Genomic DNA, 22,394 nt, shown 5'->3' with positions numbered 1-22,394 from the left:
AAAAAAGCCGCCCAAGAATGATGGGAGTTTGAGCGCAGGGCTTTCATTGGTTGATGCCAGAAGAGGCCCCTGCCAGCTACCAATAGAGTCGCTTTTACAGACCTTTAAAATTTAAATCCAGGTGCAGAAGCCATTGGTCTCCCCATGCCAAGTATATCAGAGGTGTACCTTGCCCTGCCCTTTGTCAGGGGGACTTAAATCCCTGTTCCTAACAAGCAAAGTTGCCAAGAGTGGCTGTCTGAGTCTGCGAAAAATGCTCTGAGCAACTTGGCCTCGGAGGAACAGGGATTTGAGTCCTCCTGGCAAAGGGCAGGGCAACTTGGACCAATGGCTTTGGCGTCAGGCGTTAAAGGTCCCTAAGAGCAGCTGTCCTTCATTGATTGATGCCAGAGGAGCCCGCTGCTGGCGACCAATACAGTCGCTCTTAGGGACCTTTAAAATTTAAATTCAGGCACCAAAGCCAATTGTCTCCCCAGGCCAAGTTACTCTGAGGTGTCCCCTGCCTTTTGCCAGGGGGACTCAAATCCCCATTTCTCCCAAGCCAAGTTGCTCAGAGAAGGCTTCTGCCGGCCACCAATAGAGTCTCCAAAGTTGCTGCTGTTTTCACGTTAACCCCTATTAACCTCTACTAGAAAACCGGCAGAAAACAAAGAGAAAAATGAACTCGAAGAATGTGCACGAATATTCGACACAGGAATGGGCAAATAGTTGTGGAATACGAAGGGTTTTTTTTCCCCGAAGATGAACACGGAGACTTGGCTCTATTGATAGTTTAAAAACTTGAGTTCTGGAAAATATATGCAACTAATGTTCCTTATACTGTATAAACTTTTTATTAGATTTTTTTCCTTTTGCAGGATTCACTTTTTGTTGTGCACTTGCATTGTAACTAATAGTGCTGCATAGGTGGAAAACAATATTATCTGTGCGCAAGATAAATCTGTAATATTATGTTCCTGTTATCCTGGAAAGCTAGACTGCTACACATACAATTTGAGTTACACTGCACAAAAAAGGTTGACATAATAAGTTCTAATTTCTGCAATCAATCTTGGCCCAACCTTGAGCTTGGTGTGACTGTATGGTGTGACTGTATGTTGCATCATTTTTGGAATTATTGAAAAATTAATTCACTTGGTATTCCACTTTTGCTGCATTTACTCTGTTTAACTGTATAATTGCTGGCAATATTTATTCATTTATTGGTACTCCACTTTAGACTATGAACTCCTACAAAAAGGGGCATGATTAGAAATCACAGGGCCCCTGTGTAAAAATTCTCCATGGGGCCCCCAACTTCACTAGCACCACATCCAACAGTGCCACCTCTGTCCCCAAATAGTTGTGTGTGCCACTTTTCCCCCCAAACAGCTTGTTTATGTCATCTTACCCCAAACAGCATCAATGTGCCATCTTTGCTCCAAATAGCATTCACTATGTTTGTCCGATCTTTGCTCCCAAACAGCATGTTTGTGCCATATTTACCCCAAACAGCTTGTCTGTGCCATCTTGTTTCCTCAAACAGGCTGTCAGTGTCCCCAAACAACTTGCCTGTGCTATCTGTGCCCTCAAACAGCTTGTCAGTGAACCAACCAGCTTTTTCCCCAAAACAACTCCCCCAAGACAACTTGTCTGTGCCATCATTGTCACAAAACAGCCTGCTTGTGCAATCTTTCCCACTAAACAACTTCTCAGGATCCCAAACAGCTTGTCTGTGCCATGTTTGGTAGAGATGTAATTTTCAGGCCTTTGCCATGCAGGGAGAGTAGTTTTAAAGTGAGCAAGTGGTTCCAGAGTGGTGGGCCCGGTTGTAGTTGAGTCCCCCAAGTGGTCTCATCTTTCCTCACATACACTTTTCTCGTTTCATCTTCTCTCCCTTAAAATAAAATGAGAGGAAGCTACAGTTTTAGTAGGGCAAGCACAGGTCAACAGATTACTTGGTAAAGCAGAAAAGAGGACTAAAATAACTAGAATTTGATGGCAGATAAAATCATTGGGCTCTTCTAGTCTGCCCATTTTCTGCTGCTGTAAAAAAACTCAAATCTTACTTAGTTCTTAATGTTGGCTGAGAGACACGGAAGATGAAGTGGTCAGTAGAAAAGGTAGGGAGAAATTCAGAGAGTGTGATAGAGTGGGAGTGAAAGACGCCCCTGTGTTTTTGTCTGTTTTGTGGGGGGTTTGGTCCCGTTTTCACAGACTCGTACTAATATGAATCTGAATGCACAAATCTAATATTAACCTCTACCACTTCTATTGGAAGACCATTTTAGTGAAGTAAACCGTCCTTAATGAAATAATTTACACCATATTATACAATAATAAGATTACTAAAATTAGAAATACAATCTGACAAATATTTAGGTATGTTTCACATCCTTTTTTACAAATGTTTTTTGATAAAAAAAGATGGCAGAGCTAGTGAGCAAAAGGTCATGGTGCAAAATAGCTTGTAGGGCGCCTACAATTAGCACTCATCATTTAGTTTGCCTTCTTTTGTTTATTAAACTCCATCTTTACTAGCACTTTTTTATTATTCCCCGTTTTTATCCTTTCCCCTCCTATCATTTTTTAATCAAACTACTTATATCTTTTTTCTTGGTTTAACCACCACCATTAAGATATCCCTCATATTTTACACCTCACCATTATATCTCGCCTATATTGTACACATCACTATTACATCTCACTCTTGTCATATTCCCACCCTGTCAGATTCCTTGCCCTTGCCCCTGTCATATACCTAGTCCTGTGTAATATCCCTAGCAAGCTCTTCGATGCCCTGCCCTCTGTGATTTATGCACAGGCCTCTGTCAAATAGAATGGCCGAGATGTAGCCGACTGCCTAAATAAATACTTCTCTTCTGTTTTTTTACAGAGGAAGAGGGACAATTGTTAACCAAGAGAAATAGAATGACATGTGAAACAGCTGTGTTTACAGAGGAAGAAGTTCTACTTGAACTCTCAAAAGTAAACACAGACAAATCTATGGAACACCCAAAATTATTAAGAGAGCTTTGTCGTGTCCTGGCAAAACCACTAGCAGCCGGTTATCCTGTGAAACGCGTCGAGAGAATTTATCCTTGGAGTAGGCAAATTAATAGAAACAATGCTAAAGGATAGGATTGTTAAATATCTAGACACAAATGGCACGGGTTTACTACAGGAAGATCTTGTCAAACGAACTTAATTTACTTTCTTCGCTGGGTAACTAAGATAATAGACCAGGGAGGAGCTGTTGAAATAGACTATCTAGATTTTTTAGTAAGGCATTCAACACTGTCCCTCATAGAAGACAATAAATAAATTGTAGTCTTTGGGTTTGGATGCCAGAATAGTTAATGGCAATGGTTGAGTCATAGGATGCAAAAGGCTGTAATTAATGGCGTATATTTAGAGGAAGGACCTGTTAGTAGTGGGATACCTCAGGGATAAGTTTTGTAATTTTTAATATTTTTATTAGTAATATTACAGAAGGTCTTAATGGTATGGTATGTTTTTTTGAGGATGATAGAAAGGTCTGCAACAGGGTAGATATTCTGGGTGGAACAACTCAAATGGCAAATCATTTAAGTAAGTCAGAAGAATGGCAGTTGTAGTTTAAAATTAAATGTAAATGAATGCACTTGCGACGTAAAAATCCCAAGGCAGAATATAGCATTGGGGGCGTTGTTCTGTCAGTGACAAGTGAGGTACTTAGGAGTGATTATTTCTGATGACTTAGAGGTAAGCAGACAATGCAATAAAGCACCTGAAACAAGATGCTGGGTTGCAAAAGGAGAGGCATTAGTAGCAGCAAGAGGGAGATGATTATGCCACTTTACAGATCTATGGTCACTTTACAGATCTATGGCAGTTCTGGAGACCCCAGAGGAGAGTAACAAAAATGGTAAGAACAGAGATTGTCAGGAAAGATTATAGGGTCTTAATATGTATAGCTTGGAGGAAAGAAGAGGGGGCATGAAATAGAAACATTTAAAAACACAAAGTACAACAAAGTACATGAGGCAAGCTTATTTGAAAAGAGGAGCAATTTTAGAACAAGAGGTCATGGTCTAAAACTAGAGGGTCAGAGGGTTAGATGTAACGAGAGGAAGTTCTACTTTGCTCAGAAGGCATTAGATAAATGAAACAGCCTCCCAGCAGAAGTGGTGGCGGCTTATACAGTGAGTGAATTTAAATATGGGATGGAGTTCACCAGACCTTCACAGGTTGCCACTGGAGTCCTCTTCCACTCCTCCATGACAACATCACGGAGCTGGTGGATGTTAGAGACCTTGCGCTTCCCCACCTTCCGTTTGAGGATGCCCCACAGATGCTCAATAGGGTTTAGGTCTGGAGACATGCTTGGCCAGTCCACCACCTTTACCCTCCGCTTCTTTAGCAAGGCAGTGGTCATCTTGGAGGTGTATTTGGGGTTGTTATCATGTTGGAATACTGCCCTGCGGCACAGTCTCCGAAGGGAGGGGATCATGCTCTGCTTCAGTATGTCACAGTACATGTTGGCATTCATGGTTCCCTCAATGAACTGTAGCTCCCCGGTGCCGGCAGCACTCATGCAGGCCCAGACCACGATACTCCCACTACCATACTTGTAGGCAAGACACACTTGTCTTTGTACTCCTTACCTGGTTGCCGCCACACACGCTTGACACCATCTGTACCAAACAAGTTTACCTTGGTCTCATCGGACCACAGGACATGGTTCCAGTAATCCATGTCCTTATTCTACTTGTCTTTAGCAAACTGATTGCGGGGTTTCTTGTGCATCATCTTTAGAAGAGGCTTCCTTTTTGGACATCAGCCCTGCAGACCAATTTGATGCAGTGTGTGGCATATAGTCTGAGCACTAACAGGCTGAAGCCCACGCCTTCAACCTCTGCAGCAATGCTGGCAGCACTAATACGCCTATTTCCCAAAGACAACCTCTGGATATGATGCTGAGCCATGTTTATGTAGCTCAACAATTCTTTTTTCAGGTCCCCAGAGTTCTTTGCCATAAGGTGCCATGTTGAACTTCCAGTGACCAGTATGAGAGAGTGTGAGAGCGATAACACCAAATTAAACACACCTGCTCCTCATTCACACCTGAGACCTTGTAACATTGACGAGTCACATGACACCGGGGAGGGGAAATGGCTAATTGGGCCCAATTTGTACATATATTAGGCAGCAAGTGAATATTTCGTCCTCAAAGCTGATGTGTTAGAAGCAGGAAAAATGGCAAGGGTAAGGATCTGAGCAACTTAGGGCTTAGTGACAAGGGTCAGATTGTGATGGCTGGTTCCCGAGCATCTCCAAAACTGCAGCTCTTGTGGGGTGTTCCCAGGCTGCAGTGGTCAGTACCTATCAAAGAAGGAAAAGTGAAGGCTTGCCCCCTGTGGTCAAATCCAACAGACGAGCCAGTGTAACTCAAATTGCTGAACAAGTTAATGCTGGTTCTGATAGAAAGGTGCCAGAACACATAGTGCATTGCAGTTTGCTGTGTATGGGGCTGCGTGGCTGCAGACCAGTCAGGGTGTCCATAATGACCCCTGGCCACTGCTGAAAGTGCCTACAATGGGCACATGAGCATAAGATCTGAACCACGGACCAATGGAAAAAGGTGGCCTCGTCTGATCACGTTTCCCTTTACATCATCTGGAGGCCAGGGTGCATGTGCATAACTTACCTGGAGAACACATGGCACCAGGGTGCATCCGTGGAGGCCCCACCTTGCAACTTAAAGGATCTGCTACTAACGTCTGCCAGATACCACAGCACACCTTCAGAGGTCTAGTGGAGTCCATGCCTCAACCAAAAGGGCTGTTTTGGTGGCAAAAGAGGGACCTACACAATATTAGGCAGGTGGACTAAATGTTATGGCTGCTTGGTATATATATATATATATATATATATATATATATATATATATATATATATACTGTGCTAGCAAAGTTGGTAAAAATTGCATAAATACCGTAAAAGGTCATACTTATTTGAATGTTGCCTTTGTCAGTTCCTTGTGGTTTCCAATATGGCAAAAGTGAGACACCTTTCTTACTTTTCAATGACAGGTTCATTATAAGCCTCCCCCATTTTAAACGCCCTGTGGTTTGGGGGCCCTTAGAAAAAATATTTAGAGTACAAGTGTTGCTACTAATGAGGGCTATATATATAAGTAATGAAGACAATAAGAACAAGATTCATTATAGTGGCATTGTGAAGAATCTGTCTCTCACTCTTTCCACATTTTCTGAGGGAGCTCCTTAGAAAAAAGGGGGCCTATAAATTTGCTTACAAGGTAGACAGCCTCTGGTATCATCACTGTGATCAGGCTTTGGGTTGTATAACCATGTCTACCTCTGGCTCACATAATGCGGTTAAGAAGCTCCATTCTGGAGATCAAATTTGGATGTGCTTATACCTATGGGCTACAAATTCTTCACTGTGTGCTACTTATGAAAGTACATGAGAAGGGACAGTAATATATAAAAAATGTTATCTTTTGTAGTACAAAACACACATTATTATGTTTTATACATTATAAATTGCATTTGTCGATCTGGGGCTGACTTCCTTGTCTCTAATTTGGCACAGTGTGTCCTTGTCTTTATTAAAGTGCACAGGTGCTGACTGATTAGGTGTCTTAGTCCTTTGAATTTTAGGATCATTTTCTGAAATATTGAGATCAATAAACCTCACCATTCTCAGGGGTAGCCATGGGACCAGGGGGATGAGTGACATATCCCTTGGGATTAATCAAGAAGGGGGGAGCAAGTCCGAGCAACAGCATCACTGACAAGGCCAACATTGATTTGATGTTTGCACTTAAGGTTCAGCAGTCTTTTTCTAATGTACTCACCCGTGGAAAAAATTAAGTTGTTCAGTTTGTATAATGACCGATCTGTACCAACCTTATTTTTTACGCAAAATAAAATCTACTTATGTAAACACAGACATGTTTAAGAACACAAAAAGAAAAGATATGTTAATTTTTGATTTTCCATAATTTGCACATTCCTTTTGTTTAAGACACAATCTTTTAGCAAAGTATAGGGTTGAATGTTTATAAATTAAGCCTTCCACCTACAGACAGCTTTGGTCATTTTAGAACTTTTCATGGCAGGATAGGAATCACAGGGATGTGACAACACCTCTTTATTTTAAAAGAACATGCCATCTACCCACGAGGAAGACTACAGCTTCAATTATTAACTCTATATTAACTATTATAATCCCCATTACCCAGGAAATTCCTAAAATACTCCATATATAGATTATAAAGGCAAAACTCAATTGTGTCTGTGCAAATCAAATATTTAACATAAAGAAATATCTATATACATTCAATCAATATATTCATAATTTAAATAAGTCTGAAAGGCTAATTTTTGATAAAGCCATACATAAAACGTACTGAAAATCTCAGGCATACACCACACAATGATACCACAACTATATTTCCTATCACCAGGTGGACGTGCGTTTGCGCGCCTCAAAGAGGGACACTAATGACATGCCAAGCGCATGCGCACTGGGTATGTTACTCCCTCCTCCTCCTTCTCCTTCTCCTTTCCACCTCTTCTCCTTAGCAAGTGGCTTTCTAAATCCTTCCATTAATACAAACAGGGGGAGCCTGGGCATCCCGGGTCTTAACAGGATCTGAAATAAATAAAATGCATGCAGATAGACTTTGAGAAGGATGACTGAGGACAGCCAACAGGATTACCAATAACAAGAAGGAAATCACTGCACACAACAGAATGATCAGTATGCTTTCATTTGGGATTGTTTCTCCTGCAAGTTGGACGGGGTATTGGGATTCCTAGCTGGACAGAGAAGCTGAGAAGGTAAGGGGCACAATGGGGCAAATGAAACAATGCATATAAGAGGGGGGGGGGGTTATACAAGAGGAGATGCTGGCAGATTTAGGTACCCAGGCGAGTGCTTGCCTTCTGCTAATGTGTGTGCAGGAATAAGCTGTGCACCTGATACATTCTATGCATTGCTATCCAATTGCTATTAGGCACCATATAGAAAAGTATACACGTATATACAGATATATATCTATATATCTATATATCTATATATAGATATATATATATATATAGTAAAGTATACTTCATTAGCATTTAGATTGCTTTTGTAGTGTTTGCTAGAAATCATGGATGAAACCTTATGATTTGCATCATCATTACGGAATATATATATATATATATATATATATATATATATATATATATATATGTACACTGCTATATATTTGCAAGTTGCGATGCTTTAGGGTACTTGGTTTCAGTGATGCTGCGACTATGAATGATGCTGCGTGAAAATCGCTGTGAAATTGGAAAGCAAAACATTAGATTCATCCTTAGATTTTATTTTGTATTTTTTTAAATTCTTGATCTTGAAAATAATAAAGGGGGGGGGGTGATGCTGAGGTCACCAACTAGACATGATTATTTAGGAGCCTCACAAAAGGTCCGGGGGCTTGTGAAAGCTGCTGGGGGCTGGTGTCGCTATTAAATAATCATTGGTGCCTCAATCCTCAAGAGGGAGGAACGCAATCTGTACAGGGAAATTGGGTTTCTCTAATGACAAGGGGGAGGAAAAAGGCTTTTTTTGGAACATGTGAGCCAGCAAGATCATGCACATAGGATATGAAACGTTCCTTTATTATTATTATTATTAGTATTATTATTATTATTATTTTATTTATTATTATAGAATATTATATTTATTATAATGCTATAATTATATATTTTATAATATTATATATATTACCGATATATTATTAATTGTAATATAATTTATTATTATGATTATTATTCTGTACATAACAAATCTATCTCTGTCTGCATATAACAATGGTTACGTAATTTGTAACATTTTATGGCATGTGGCTTGTTAAATACTACATTGTATCGCATTGTTTTTGAAAGCATCCATGATTAGGCTGTGCAGCATTAAAGGAATCTTTTAACCACATGGATGCCACAGAGGAGTGTGTAGAAGCCACAGTGCCACTCAGAGGATTAAAGAATCCCTGTTTACAGAGAAAAGCACATTGCGTTGGATTTATTTAACGTGGGAATGCCTTGTGTTCACTTTATGGGGCATGGACAATGGGAAGGCTGGCTTACAATAAAGGGGGCGTGTCGGCTCCCCAGCAACAAAATTATTTTATATATTTTATGTTATATAATATATATATATATATATATAATAGCCATATAGATGGGTTAGGTAACCTCGCTTTTAAATAATATTAACATTTTAGAGTCAGTGATCACCTACTTGTTGGGATTTACCCAGCCATATATACATATCGGGTAGCTCTGTCACTTAGGATATATCAGCGAAACCCCTTTTTGTGTGAAGCCTGTGTACTGTCTGCTTAGACGGTTTTACTCAATAAGATCTGGGGCAGATCAGATGGGCCAAATACGCAAATTTCCTTACCTTTTTCAAAAGGCTTTATACTTTCCAGGATCACATGAGTGTGTGGGTATGTGAAATAATATGTAAGTTGATTTGGTGGTTGAAACCCGTGTTTGAAAATATTACATTGAAATCAGTAGGAAAAATCACTTCTATTAAATGGACAGTTTAATGACCCGAAACTATGCTCACTAAAAGAAGAATGCTTATTGAAGCACATTAATATGCATTCTTTAGAAGTATGAAAAAATATTTAGCTTTGGGAGATGCAGCAGCTGTCATATGCAGTAACCTATATATAATGGGTGAAGTGTCCATCATGTACATTTTAATGTATAACATAGCCGCCTAGTCCCTTTAAATGTTCATGTTGTCTGTTTTGAAAATGCATGGGAGGATTCTGTAGAATCTCCCATGCGCATTTGCCTCTTTCGAGTCCTCACAGCTCAATGCAGTGCAGGAGATCTGTGTTTAGCAGAATATACTCCCCTCCATCACTGGCTCGAGAATGCAGCCAATCAGTGGCAAGAAATGTCAGGCCATGGAGGGCAACTGCAGCAGCAGGGCAGCAACTTCTGGGTCAGGTAAGTTCTGTGTTTTTATTTTGTTTCCATTTTGGAAGATTGCATATTAAAGTACTCACAAAGTCTTCTCTTTATAGTGTTTATAGAGACGCCAAGCTGTCCCTTTTAAGAGATGGAGTGACATGCGCATAATATATATTTTTAGAGGTAGATTCCAGACCATTAAAAAACTTCCTATAGAAACCTCATGTAGAAAGGTGAAATAAACACCCTAAACAGATAGGTCAAACGATTGTACTGGTGACTCTTTAAACCATGGGTAGGCAAACTTCGGCCCTCCTGATGTTGTGGACTACATCTCCCATAATGCTCTTACAGTCATAATGCTGGCAAAGCATCAAGGGAAATGTAGTCCACAACATCTGGAGAGCCACAGTTTGCCTACCCCTGCTTTAAACCTTTTAAATGCTGACACATGGACTGCAGCATAACAAAGAAGCCACAAAAAGCTAGCCCAATGCTAACTCATATGCCACTGATTTAGGAGTTTCGGGGAGTTTACTACCACACCAGATTTACATTCACTTACCCGATCATATATTTTTCCTTTTGAAAATCCAAAAAGGGACATAAAAAAACCTTCAGGAAAAACATATACCAAACAATATTGTTGTACCTAATAAGACCACCAGCAGTGAATACTCCTTAATAATGCACTCACATACCTACTACAATGTGAGCATGTAGTATTCAATCTCAATTAAACGAATAAGCCTTGTGGCAACATACAACTCATTAAGTCAAAAGTGGAAATGCTATATAGTCTAAAAAACATAAATATTACATAACTGCATATTTATTCGCAAAAGAAATACCCCTTACATTTAAACCTCCCATTGATGAGAGAGTATAATTTGACACATAAATGCAATTATATTATTTGTTCGGAAGTCCTGTGTACAGGAGTTAACTATAATGATCGATACATATTATTAGTTCCAAATCCAAAAAAAAAATAACACGGTGGTAAACAAACATGGCAGGCACAAAGCACTCACCCTACTGACTATACATTGCATGTCCAAAGAGTAGATTCAAAAGCATGCTGGACTACGATTATGGTGGTATTATAATATGTGCCTTTGAACTTGATTTGTTTCTTTAGGCTGTCTATTGATCTACATAGCCAAAGTGACACAGACTTAAACACGCTGACCATTCTTAACTGCACTGACCATTCACATACCCACTGACAACTTTCAGCACCGCTGGTACACTCTTATACTGACTACTGTTTACCACACCAATGAAAAACTTGATCCCACTGACCACTCTATAACATGCTGAGTGCTCTCAACCACACTAATGTGAAGTCAAACACATAGCAATCTTAGAAACAATGGAGTACATTCAAATACACATGCAACTCTCAGTCAAACTAATGCACAATATTATAAAGCATAAAGATCTCAAGCTGCACCTAGCCGCAGATATATACATACCACACTAAGCCACACACCCCACATACACCACATTCTCAGGCACACACACCACTATCAGACACAGACATACAGACACAGTGCCTTGAGAGGCATAATTGAGTAATTCTCCAATGCAGAGACACAATCTGTATGTATGGTGCCGGGTCGCAACTTCTCTGGCAATAAGAGAGTGATTTGATGCTGCAGCTCACTCTCCCTTCATTAATCTGGACCTGGAATTACACTCATCAGAACTTGTCGGCAACATTTTAGACCCTAGCTGTCAGTTATGTTGCTAACCAATGGAATGGGGATGGAGGAGAAGCATGGTTATACTATGTGTCTTTCTACAGGATATGTTTATTCAGTAAGTTAATTCATAAGAACTCATATAGAAGTATGCAAATGAAATGTAGGTTAAGCATAGTAAATTGAGGTAACCCTTAAACTGACTCGACTGACAACTTGACATTTTACTGAATCAACCTCAAGCATGAATGCGTATCCTAGACTTTTTAACAATTGTAATGGGCAAAAAAATTACTCTATACCCTGACCTAATGGTTTGTTCTATTACTAATCTCTCAATAAAATTGGAGACCATAAATATTTGATATAATTATGTTAGCCTCACAACATTCAAAATTGTGAAAGAGAAACACTTTTGTTTTTAGGAAGTTAGAGGGGCTTTACTTTTCTTGTGACTTTCTAACAATTGTAATGGGCAAATAAATTACTCTATACCATGACCTAATGGCTTGTTCTATTACTAGTCTGATTACCAGAATACAAACCTTGACACCACACCAAGAGGGAGGCTACTTTACTATCTGTTAATAGTGAAATATGCCTGTAGTGTGCGTCCTGGGAATTTTAAAGTAGAAACTACATTTGTCAAATTTAAAAGTGTTGTAATCCTGTGAGCAAAAATGTAATTAGCAGGATCAGTGCAATGTAATTTTTATGGATCTAGAACCCTTGCATGTAGACACACAGTTCCTCTTTATAAAAGTTGGCACTTTGCCTTCCCCTTATTAATGCACAACTGTTAAAGAACAGCTATTATCGCTTTTATTTCTCGACTGACACCTTTCATTGGGCTAAAAAAAAGTAGGATCTATAGCTTTGATTGACACTGGGTTTTAGCCAAGGTTAGTGTTGATCATTATAACCTTTATATTGTACTCTTTGGGTGCCAAGGGGGCGGACAAAGGGTGTACATATGTCAACACCCCCCAAGGAACATGGAGGGAGGAGAGGCAAGGATGGGCTATGTGCCTCTCCCAAGGGTTAATAGGGTATTTAACTATCCCATTCCAGTGTGCATGGGATGGAGAATATATAGAATATAGAACACGATACCAGGGCCGGACTGGCCCACCGGGATACCGGGAAATTTCCCGGTGGGCCGGAAGGTCCGTGGGCTGGGCGGCCATGAAGACAGCCGCTGAGCTGCCCCCCAGGCTGCCCGAAATCTAATCAAAGCAGCTGCTGGGTGCTGATGCCGTCTAGTGATGGGAGCAGTGTGAGGGGTGAAAGCTCCGCCCCCTCGCACTGACCTTTCACCCCTCACGCTGCTTCCATCACTATGCGGCCATCAGATTGCTGGGAATGTAATCTGAACGGCCGATGCGTGCTGATGCTGCCGGCCGCCTCTGCTTTAATACTTTTTTTTTTTACTTTATATGGCAAGCCGATCCAGCTTACCATATAAATAAAAAAAAAAGTGTTAAAGTAGCTCCGGCCGGCGGCATCAGCACGCATCGGCCGTTTAGATTACATTCTCGGCAGTCTGATGGCTGCATAGTGATGGGAGCCGCGTGAGGTGGAAGCTCCGCCCCCTCGCACTGCTGCAGCACCGGATGTCAGGTCAGTGGCATCCTGGCTGTCAGCATAGAGGAGAACAGTGTGCAGCTACCAGGAAGTCAAGAGAAGTAGAAGGTGAGTAAAATAATGTATTTTTTGTACTGTATAATGTTTTTTTGTATTTGTTAAAAACAAAAAAAATCGGCATGTGTGTGTGTAAGTGTGTCCCCCTATATGCCACTCTGCCTCCAGAAATGCCTTAAAAGGCAAATCTGGAGGCAGAGTGGCATAAAGGGGGTTAAAAGGTATATCATGGGGCAGAGGAGCATATAAGAGGGTATAAAGCATATTGGGGAGGCAGAGTGGCATATAGGGGGCATAAGGCTTTTCTGTAGGCAGAGTGCCCCATGATATGCCTTTTAACCCCCTTTATGCCACTCTGCCTCCAGAAATGCCTTATACCCCCCCTATATGCCACTCTGTCCCATGATATGCCTTTTAACCCCCTATATGGCAGAGTGGCATATAGGGGTATAAGGCATTTCTGGATGCAGAATATCGTGAAGAATAATGTGATCAGTGTTTTGTTCCACTGAATAAAATGGAACTCTTTCATCTAAAAATGTTCGCAGTAGTTTTGATCCCATTATGTGTTTTGATCCCATTATGTGTAATGTATTTCATTTATTAGGGCCTTTTAACACTTTTGCTTTCTGGCATTTTAATACAAATAATGAGATAAAAAGAATGGCACATAGTGTGACTCGGGTGTGTATAAGGGGTGCGTGTGGGTATAAGAGCTTCACCGTGAGATAAACTATATGGGGCTGGTCTCCAAATTTTTCCAGGGCTGCTTTTCAGTCCCAGTCCGGCCCTGCACGATACTCATTATTTTTCATCAAATTAGTATCAGTAGGGTGCAATGTTTAATAACTGAAAAGCCGTTCCATAATTCGGCAGTGTCAATAGGATAGCACATATAAACAGGTAGGAAACACCTAAACATTTGTGTAAATAAATATGGGTGACTCAATTGCACCAATGAGATGAAGGTATGGGGTGCATGTTTTGTTGAATCTCTCTGGTTATAGTTTGATATATTTCAAAAGGGGAAGAGAGAATGTAGTTACCTTTGTTAACAGGGGATCAGGACAACCCACATTTTTTTTCTTTATTCATTTAATTTTTATGGTATGTACAAGTGGGAGAAACAAGTTACTTCACCTTCTCTTGAGGTGAACTGAAATTAGGATTCACTTAATTGCTTGTTTTTTTCCAACTCAGATCTGTGAGTTGCTTGTTTTTTTAAACTTGGCTCTCCTGTAGTTGCGTGGATGCGAGTCGAGTGTCATTTTCTGTGAATGCAAGTGTGAGTTGGCAATAATGAAAATGTGAGTTTGTCATAGCTTGCAGACACTGGTAGGTAATACAATTCAGTGAATTGTACATGCTCATGTTAAAATGTCTCATTAATAACGTTGCCTTTTTTCAATTATTTTTAAGATCTGCATTACCTATATGCAAAAATCTTCTTGTTATTCATCACAATCACAACCACAACCACATATATGCAAAAATCTCCTTGTTATTAATCACACTCACTTTAATAGTTACATATATTTATAACACAGAATCACGGCTTCAACGTTATTAATGTTAAGGTCCAGTCTAAATGTTTTTATAATGAGTTCTATGCCCTTAGCAGAACGTGCAAAGACAAGCTGTCACACGCAATCCGCTTTGGGTCAGTTCACACGGTATTGCAAAATGATCTATACAGTGAGCAAGCAGTGTACAGATCGTTAGCTAGAAGACATTTTTTCATTACTACTGATGTATTGTCACCTGACGAATGCAAATCAGGGTCTACTGAAAGCTAAGGGCTGTCAGTGACATCCAAGAACACATGGTCATATGATAGATAAAATGCAGCATCTGTAGTAGATATAAATTAGGTTTTCCAAAAGAACCTGTAAAAACAATACTGGTGATCAGAAACTAGGATTCCAAAAAGAAGTAACAATGTCAAAATGAGTTAAAAAGGTTGTGATATCTGAAATAATTGCTATGCTTTTGTAGAATGCTGTGCACAGAAATATATTGCTATTATTTTGAGAATACGATAGAGGGCACCGTATTTACTCCATTATACAGTAAGCCGACCCTGATTATAAGACGAAACCCCAAACTTTGGATCTTAATGGAAGATAATAATAAGAGGCCTGAATATAAGACAACCCTATTACGAAAGAATGACTTTTTTTGCTTTCGTTGCTCTCACACTCACTCTCTCTCACATTCTCACTCACTCACTCTCTCTAATGCTCTCTCACATTCTCTGTCCATGTCTCCCTAACTTCTGAGACACTGTGAGAGTGTGAGAGAACTTGCGTAAGGGTGACTGACAAACCCCTAGGCTTAGTAGGCTGTGCTGTGGCACCATGGATCAGAGTTCTGAATAAAAGATGACCTCGATGCAGTGGAATGTCTGGAGGGTGTATTGTTAGCACAAGTATCTTTCTCCTCACCTACAATACTCAATAATAAAAAAAAACTCAACCAAATTTAATTTAAAAATGTTTTTTAACTCTTACAAAAGTATAAAAATAACAAATGTTTTACAATGTAATATCCCTAAAGAAAAGGGCACTTGAGGGCTTTAGAAGGGCATGAGCTCTATTAAGGGGTTAAAACAAAAGACTTGCTGCAACTAGGTAAGTTAGGGGTTAAATAGTGTTTCTTTTTATGATTTTATCTCAGTGCCCCTTTATGGTTGACTGCAATTTAAGATGATATCAAATAACCACTGGGTTGAGGTAATTACCAGCAAGTGTCTTAGACTAATGACCAATGAATTAATTGAGCTGTATAACTGTTAATTATATAACTTTTCACTAAAGAAACCAGATGGTGTTTTTGAATAACAAATTCAAATGGAATGCAAACTAAAATCTAAAAACACATTTGAAAATGGATATTAGTAACGCTCACAAATATACTTTTCGTATGATTTGATATGTAAGATATTTAATGGCAAATAGTGCAGTTCCACTATATAGTAATATTATATATTACTCAAGAATGTAGTATGAGGTGGCAACTGTTGTCCTAGTTATGCTGATAAATTATGTAAAACAAGAAATGTATGTATTGTGGGTCTAGAGTCATAAGATCAATTTTCTTACAGATGCCTCCTTGTGCCCGAGCCATTTAATTATGTGGAAATTGCTAGCGCAACTTATGTCACAATATGCAAGCTTCTCCAACAACAACATGACAACAGGGTGCTTTGGACTTTTATTTAACAGTAGAGTTCTAATTAATAGTATGATATATGAGATCATCAAAAATTAAAGCAAATACAATATACAACGTTCAATGTAAATCGCACTAAAAATATAAAAGGGGGAAACAGTAATGACAACAAATATTATATGAAAACCAATATATAGAAAATATTTAAAAACTTTAAACCTTTTAAAAAGTGATGAGGTAATTTCCCCTTTCAGATCACTGGTCTGTGTGTCCTTCCATCACAAACACTTCTTTGTAAATGATTTAGTATTAGCAATTACCCATGGTGGTTTAAGTAGGCGAATGGGTTACTGGTATTATAAGAACATGAAACATTCTTGTATGTTTATAATAAATCACCAGTAATATTTATTTATGACTGATTGTTGTAAATGAAAAAAGATAAAGTATACTAATATTATGAAGCACATATCTTATCTCATAAACCACTCTATGCACTACTTACCGTATTGGCTTGAATATAGGCCACACCCTTAAAGTGTGGTGCTATTTTAAAGAAAAAAATATTTTTTAAGAAAAAATACACATTAGTGGAATGGTAAAACAGTATTTTATCTAATGAACAGGAATACATGTATTTTAACATTTTTGGTATTTATTATACAGTTAGTCAGCATAGGTTATATACAAACAGATGTCCCCAGATATGCTTTATAACCCCTGATATGCCACTCTGCCCCAGATATGCTTTATAACCCCTGATATCCTTTATTCCCCCTAGAAAAACCCACTTGCCCCCCAGATATGCTTTATGCCCCCTAAAAATGCCACTCTGCTTCCTAGAAGTGCCACCCCCCGATTTACAAATGCACCTCCAGACTCCCTGGTGTTTAGCGGGGCCGGCCGGTGGACATCTGTGCAATGCGCGCAGACAACATCCGCTGCCGGCACTTCAGTCGGGTGTTCTATGACGAAGAAGCACCGGCGGAAGTGCCAGCAGCGGAGGTTGTCTATGCGCATTGCCGCAGCTGGTGAACCTCTGCGCGATACGCATAGACAACCTCCGCTGCCGGCACTTCCACCGGAACTTCTATGGTGGAGCACCGGAAGGTTATGTCAAGCTGCCGAAGAAGAGCATCCAGGTCCCCTGCAGCGCTGTGGGGGATCTGGATCCTAACCCTGCTGCTTGCCCACAGCAGGGATAAATCAAAAAGAAAAGAAAAGCACCCGTCCGGCGCCCGGAACTGCGCATCCCTACGCTAAACCACGAATATAGGCCACGCCCCCACTTTAAAGAACTAAAGTGTGTGTGTGGGGGGTGCGGCTTATATTCGGGCCAATACAGTATGTGATTAATATATATAGATCAGTATTCCCACAATGGCGGTTTAGAGAAGTTAATGCAAACAGTAATAAATAACCCCAGACAGTACTAAGTGGGAAGGACGTAGGAGGGGAAGTGGGCATACCCAGACCTGTAGGAAATGGAAAAGTATCGCGCAGACCCAGGGAAGCAGCAATTCTCTTGAAGACTCTGATTCAAACCCAGAGATACGTATGGCCTAGACCAAGCATGGTGAAGAAGCAACAAATTCAATTTTCGTGTGTTGTTACTTTGCTTCTGACTTACTGCCTCCATGTATGTTAAATATGGCGGCGTCTATTTATGGTTGCTGTACCCCTCAGTAAAATGTTCTACTACCTTCTCCATAGATATGGAAATCTGATTATTATTATTTATATAAAAAAATATGTTTTATTTTTTAGTGGGGTAATAAACTCACAGATAATGCATGTTGCAACATACTGGTAAAAAAGAGACTTTCTCTACAGCTGATCTACAGATATGAGGTCAGAGGAGTTGAAGCACAGAAAGCGTTGAATCATTGATGGAATGGGAAATGATATGAAATTGTGAATAGGGAGCAGGTGTGGTACTACACCACAAGATGTTGGGTCTTTAAATATTTTGCTTAAGGTCCCAAAAAACCTGGTTGTGCCTGAAAGGGGCTTCAAGAACACATTTTTTGTGTGAGGTAAAATATATCAAAGGCTAGACCATCTTTCTCACAATCAAACAGCACTTGGTAAATTTCTATGCGAAAAACCAAGTCTTTACCTAGTGCCCTTAACTTCTTTGTGCAGCTCAAAAATGTCTGGCAGTGCCAGTATTTCTCTATCAGTATAAAGTTTGTGCATTTTATCGAACAAATGTTACTTTTATTGACTTTAGTGTACTGTTATCTTATGTACTACTTGATATGGCTTGTTTAACCATAGAACAGCTCTGCCCACTATGACAAAGCTGTATAAATCAATAAATAATATAAATACATAATGTTTATCTTCTTACCATAACATAGAATTCCAGGCCTATTTAACATATTTTAAAAACACACAAAAAATCACATATTGATATTTTCTGATGCTTGAATTACTAATAAGAGATAGAGAGTTATGGCTAGGTATGAGTTGGTGCGGTACAACTAGTTTGAGAGTCAGAAGAGTTTAACATCACTTTACATAGAATGCAGTAGAATTTTTAAGCTATTTATTTTTAAGAATTTATAAGCTATTGCTTTTTGTGACAGATCATTAGTCTAATAGAATAACTCAAGTTGTGCCAAGACATAATCTAGGCAACAGATTGGAGCTTCCTAGAGGTTCACATGTTTAGAGCCCTGAACAAAGACAAAAAAAACCCTTAATGCTTTATTTCTCTAAATGAAGACATTTTTCTTCACAATATGAACCCTGCATGGGGCACAGACGTGGTTCCCTTAAACGTTAAGCACAATAAATTTGACTTTCAAAGCAGTTTATATTTTCGGAATTACAAGACAATCCACTTAAATAATTACAGCTTCTTTTATAGCAATTTAATAGCTGCAGTAATTAGACCGCTATTACCATTCAAATAATATAAATAAGCAAGGATGAGATTATTAACCAATGCAGCAAAAGTAAATTTGTAACAGCCAAATTACGTGTTTAGAGGTAGGTACAAAGACACAATTTTAAAAGGGTTAAAAATAGTCAGGAACAAGGCCTTCTGCATTCTACAGTAAAATAATTAAAGGGGATTAGTATGCAATTATGTAACAAATATGTAAGGTGTGGAATTTCCATGAAAAAAAGTCACTTGAGAAAACTCGGGAAAGAACTTGTATCAGCCAACCAACATCATCCATGCATTGTGTACATGTCATACAATTGTATCACTTGGAAACATCTATAATGTGTCAAGTTCTGTTTGATTGAAACAAGGGCCCTTAAGTGGAGGTTTTACTTGATAAGAGAATAAGAAGAATGACCCTGACAAGGACTGCACATGCAATAAATTTCAGAATAAGTAAAATCATCCCTGCTTTGGATCAGAGACACAACATAATGGCCTTGAATTTACATAAAAATACATACATAGGCTAGTCCAAATAATACATACTTAATTCCCTTTCAATTGGGTTTCTCAAGCTTTAATCTAGAGCAAAAGGAGTTAAACAAGAGAACGAATGGCTTACTAGATCAAGCTGGCAATGTAATTCTTTTTCCATGTTCCGCTGTCTTATATTTGTGGAACTACCTGCACAGTAGGATCCTACTGTACCGAAATAATAACTTATCTTTCCTGCTAGCAGGTAGGATTTTGGTTAGGAAGCCAAAGATTTGTATTAAGTCAAAGACAAGAGCTTCAGTTACAAAATAAGACATTAGGATTATGGGATATTCTTCCATGGATAGGATTTCTGTCTCGATAGCTTTTTTTTACATTGTGCTACAGAAGCAACCTTGAATAGGAATGATATCTTCTTACATACAATAAGTGTTTCAGCCTGAATCACTAGTAATTATCTGTGTATTACTTTTGGTTTTAGTCAGTAATGCTGTGTTTAATGTCTTAAACATGCAGCCCGTAAATGTATGACATGTAGGCAGTGAAAAAACAATATTTAGTAACGTATCATATTTGAAATGGTCAGATAAATACATTTGTTTTGGGGATATGGTTAAATGTTTGGCTATATGTTCTTATGTGTTCTTCTTATGTGAATTTGTGACTTATTAATAGCTATTTATATAACTGTAGAATTCAGAAAATTATTCTCTCTTTTCTTCCTTTTTGTTTTCTCCTTCCTCAACTATTCCCGCTGCTTCCTCTTGTCTTCTCTTTCTACACGTGAATGAGTATTCCTCACTTCCCGCAAAACCCTTTCCAGAGGGTCCTAACTCTCCTCCCTGCAGGCAACAGTATCTGGCATTCCATTCCCCTTCTCTAACTTCCCTGCACACATCACTATCCCCTTTTTCCATACACAGCAGTGTCTGGTAGCCTCTCTATTCCCCCCACCCATGACACTATCCAGCAGTACCTCCAACACTTAGCAGCATAGCGTCCAATCGAGTAGCAGATCACTGCAGCAATTTGTGATCCTGCTGGGCTTAGCATGAAGGTCCAATCAGACCTTAGCACCTGCAGTTTGGTAGGACCCTGGCTTTAAGCCCTGCCCAGTGTGACTGACAATTCCTGTGGTGACAACGTTATATACGTATAAAGATAATTATGACTGTAAATACTGTAGAACAAATATTTTGATGTCCTACAAAAAAGGTCATCAGGAGAGGAAAGAGAGACAAAAACAGTATGGTCCCAAAGTGGGACTGTTATCTCAAAGAGAACCATTTTGGACTGTTATATATCTCCTCATCGATACTTACACAGTTAGTAAAATAAATAAGAGATTCCAATGTTTTATGCAAAAAGGTTTTGCACAGATAATAGTAATTTATTTATTTAATTTTGACAAATTTCTATTTGAGGCCTTTATGCCATAACTGTTTGAAACAAATCCATGTCAATCAGATCTTATCCTTCCTTCCAACAATCATCAGAGAAATGGTTCAAAGCTTTTGAGAAGTCAGCTGCATTGAAATAAATATAACTAACTGTCTTCTGGCATGCCAACAACAGTTGCATCTCTGCCCACAGAATAGGACAGAGGAGGGCATATTCTCTTGTCCTCCAAATTATAACAACTAGAAAACTTTGAAATCAAAAGGCCTTTCATTATGTGTGAGGTACATATGAGTTAGAACAGTATTAGTATACTCATGTGGATTATTGGATTTTGTATGGATCACTTACTTAATGGATTTTAATGATTATGTAAATTAACTGTAACATTTTAAAATCCTGAAGATTATTGCTGGTTGGTCTTCTTAAGTATCCAGAAATACACTAGAACACTCCCTAGCTTACGGTGCAATGAAAGATTTAAGGTTATTCATTTTTTTGTGTATTGACAGTAGATAACTTCTCTATTACTTACTAGATAAAGGAGGTTGTAGACGTATTTACAAGCAATACTGTTAACAAGTGTTATGCTTAGTAAAGGTGCTGTTCTACTTCAAATTGCAAATTATTCTAGCCATGGTGACCGATTTTTTTTTAAATAAAGACAGAAGGCTCCTATTTCACCTTCTCCGAACCCGACAGACCTACCAATGCAGAGAGCAGAGCGACCACCTTAGGGTCGAATTCAGGTGTGGCCACTACCTTGTCTGGGAGCATAGAGCGTGGGCATTCCGCCCGCAGCTTACCGTGCACCTCCTTGGGGAGAGTCCTGCGTAACCATTTATGAAGGTAACGCCCAATGTGGTCCACAGGGACTCACTCCGTTGCCCTGGAGTGCTGCAAAAAACCCTCTAGTCATGTCATCATGACATCACAAGGGTTTTGCCTGTCTCAAAAGAGGTCCATGGGGTCTTAAAAGACGTCATATGGGATCTCTAGATATAGTGAACTGCTTTCTTCAAACCCGTAGCATCCTTGAAACATGCCAAACATATGCAGATGGAAAGCCAAGGCGACATTAATAAGTCTATTTAAAAAGTAGATTTTTTTACCGCT

At 39.2% G+C, this 22,394-nt stretch overlaps 1 protein-coding gene across 1 annotated transcript in view; it reads left to right on the top strand.

Moving 5' to 3' along the window:
• The first annotated feature begins 7,561 nt into the window (after positions 1-7,561).
• Positions 7,562-22,394, top strand: part of PLPPR1 (phospholipid phosphatase related 1) — a 59,245-nt gene continuing 44,412 nt past the window's right edge. The window contains exon 1 of the mRNA XM_053465860.1: positions 7,562-7,829. The gene's annotated coding sequence lies outside the window, so the exon portion shown is untranslated. The remainder of the gene's footprint in view (positions 7,830-22,394) is intronic.

This window comes from Spea bombifrons, chromosome 1 (assembly GCF_027358695.1).
Source record: "Spea bombifrons isolate aSpeBom1 chromosome 1, aSpeBom1.2.pri, whole genome shotgun sequence".
NCBI classification, from domain to species: Eukaryota; Metazoa; Chordata; class Amphibia; order Anura; family Pelobatidae; genus Spea; species Spea bombifrons.
Note: the sequence above shows the minus strand (reverse complement) of the source record. Positions and strands in the feature narration are given on the sequence as shown.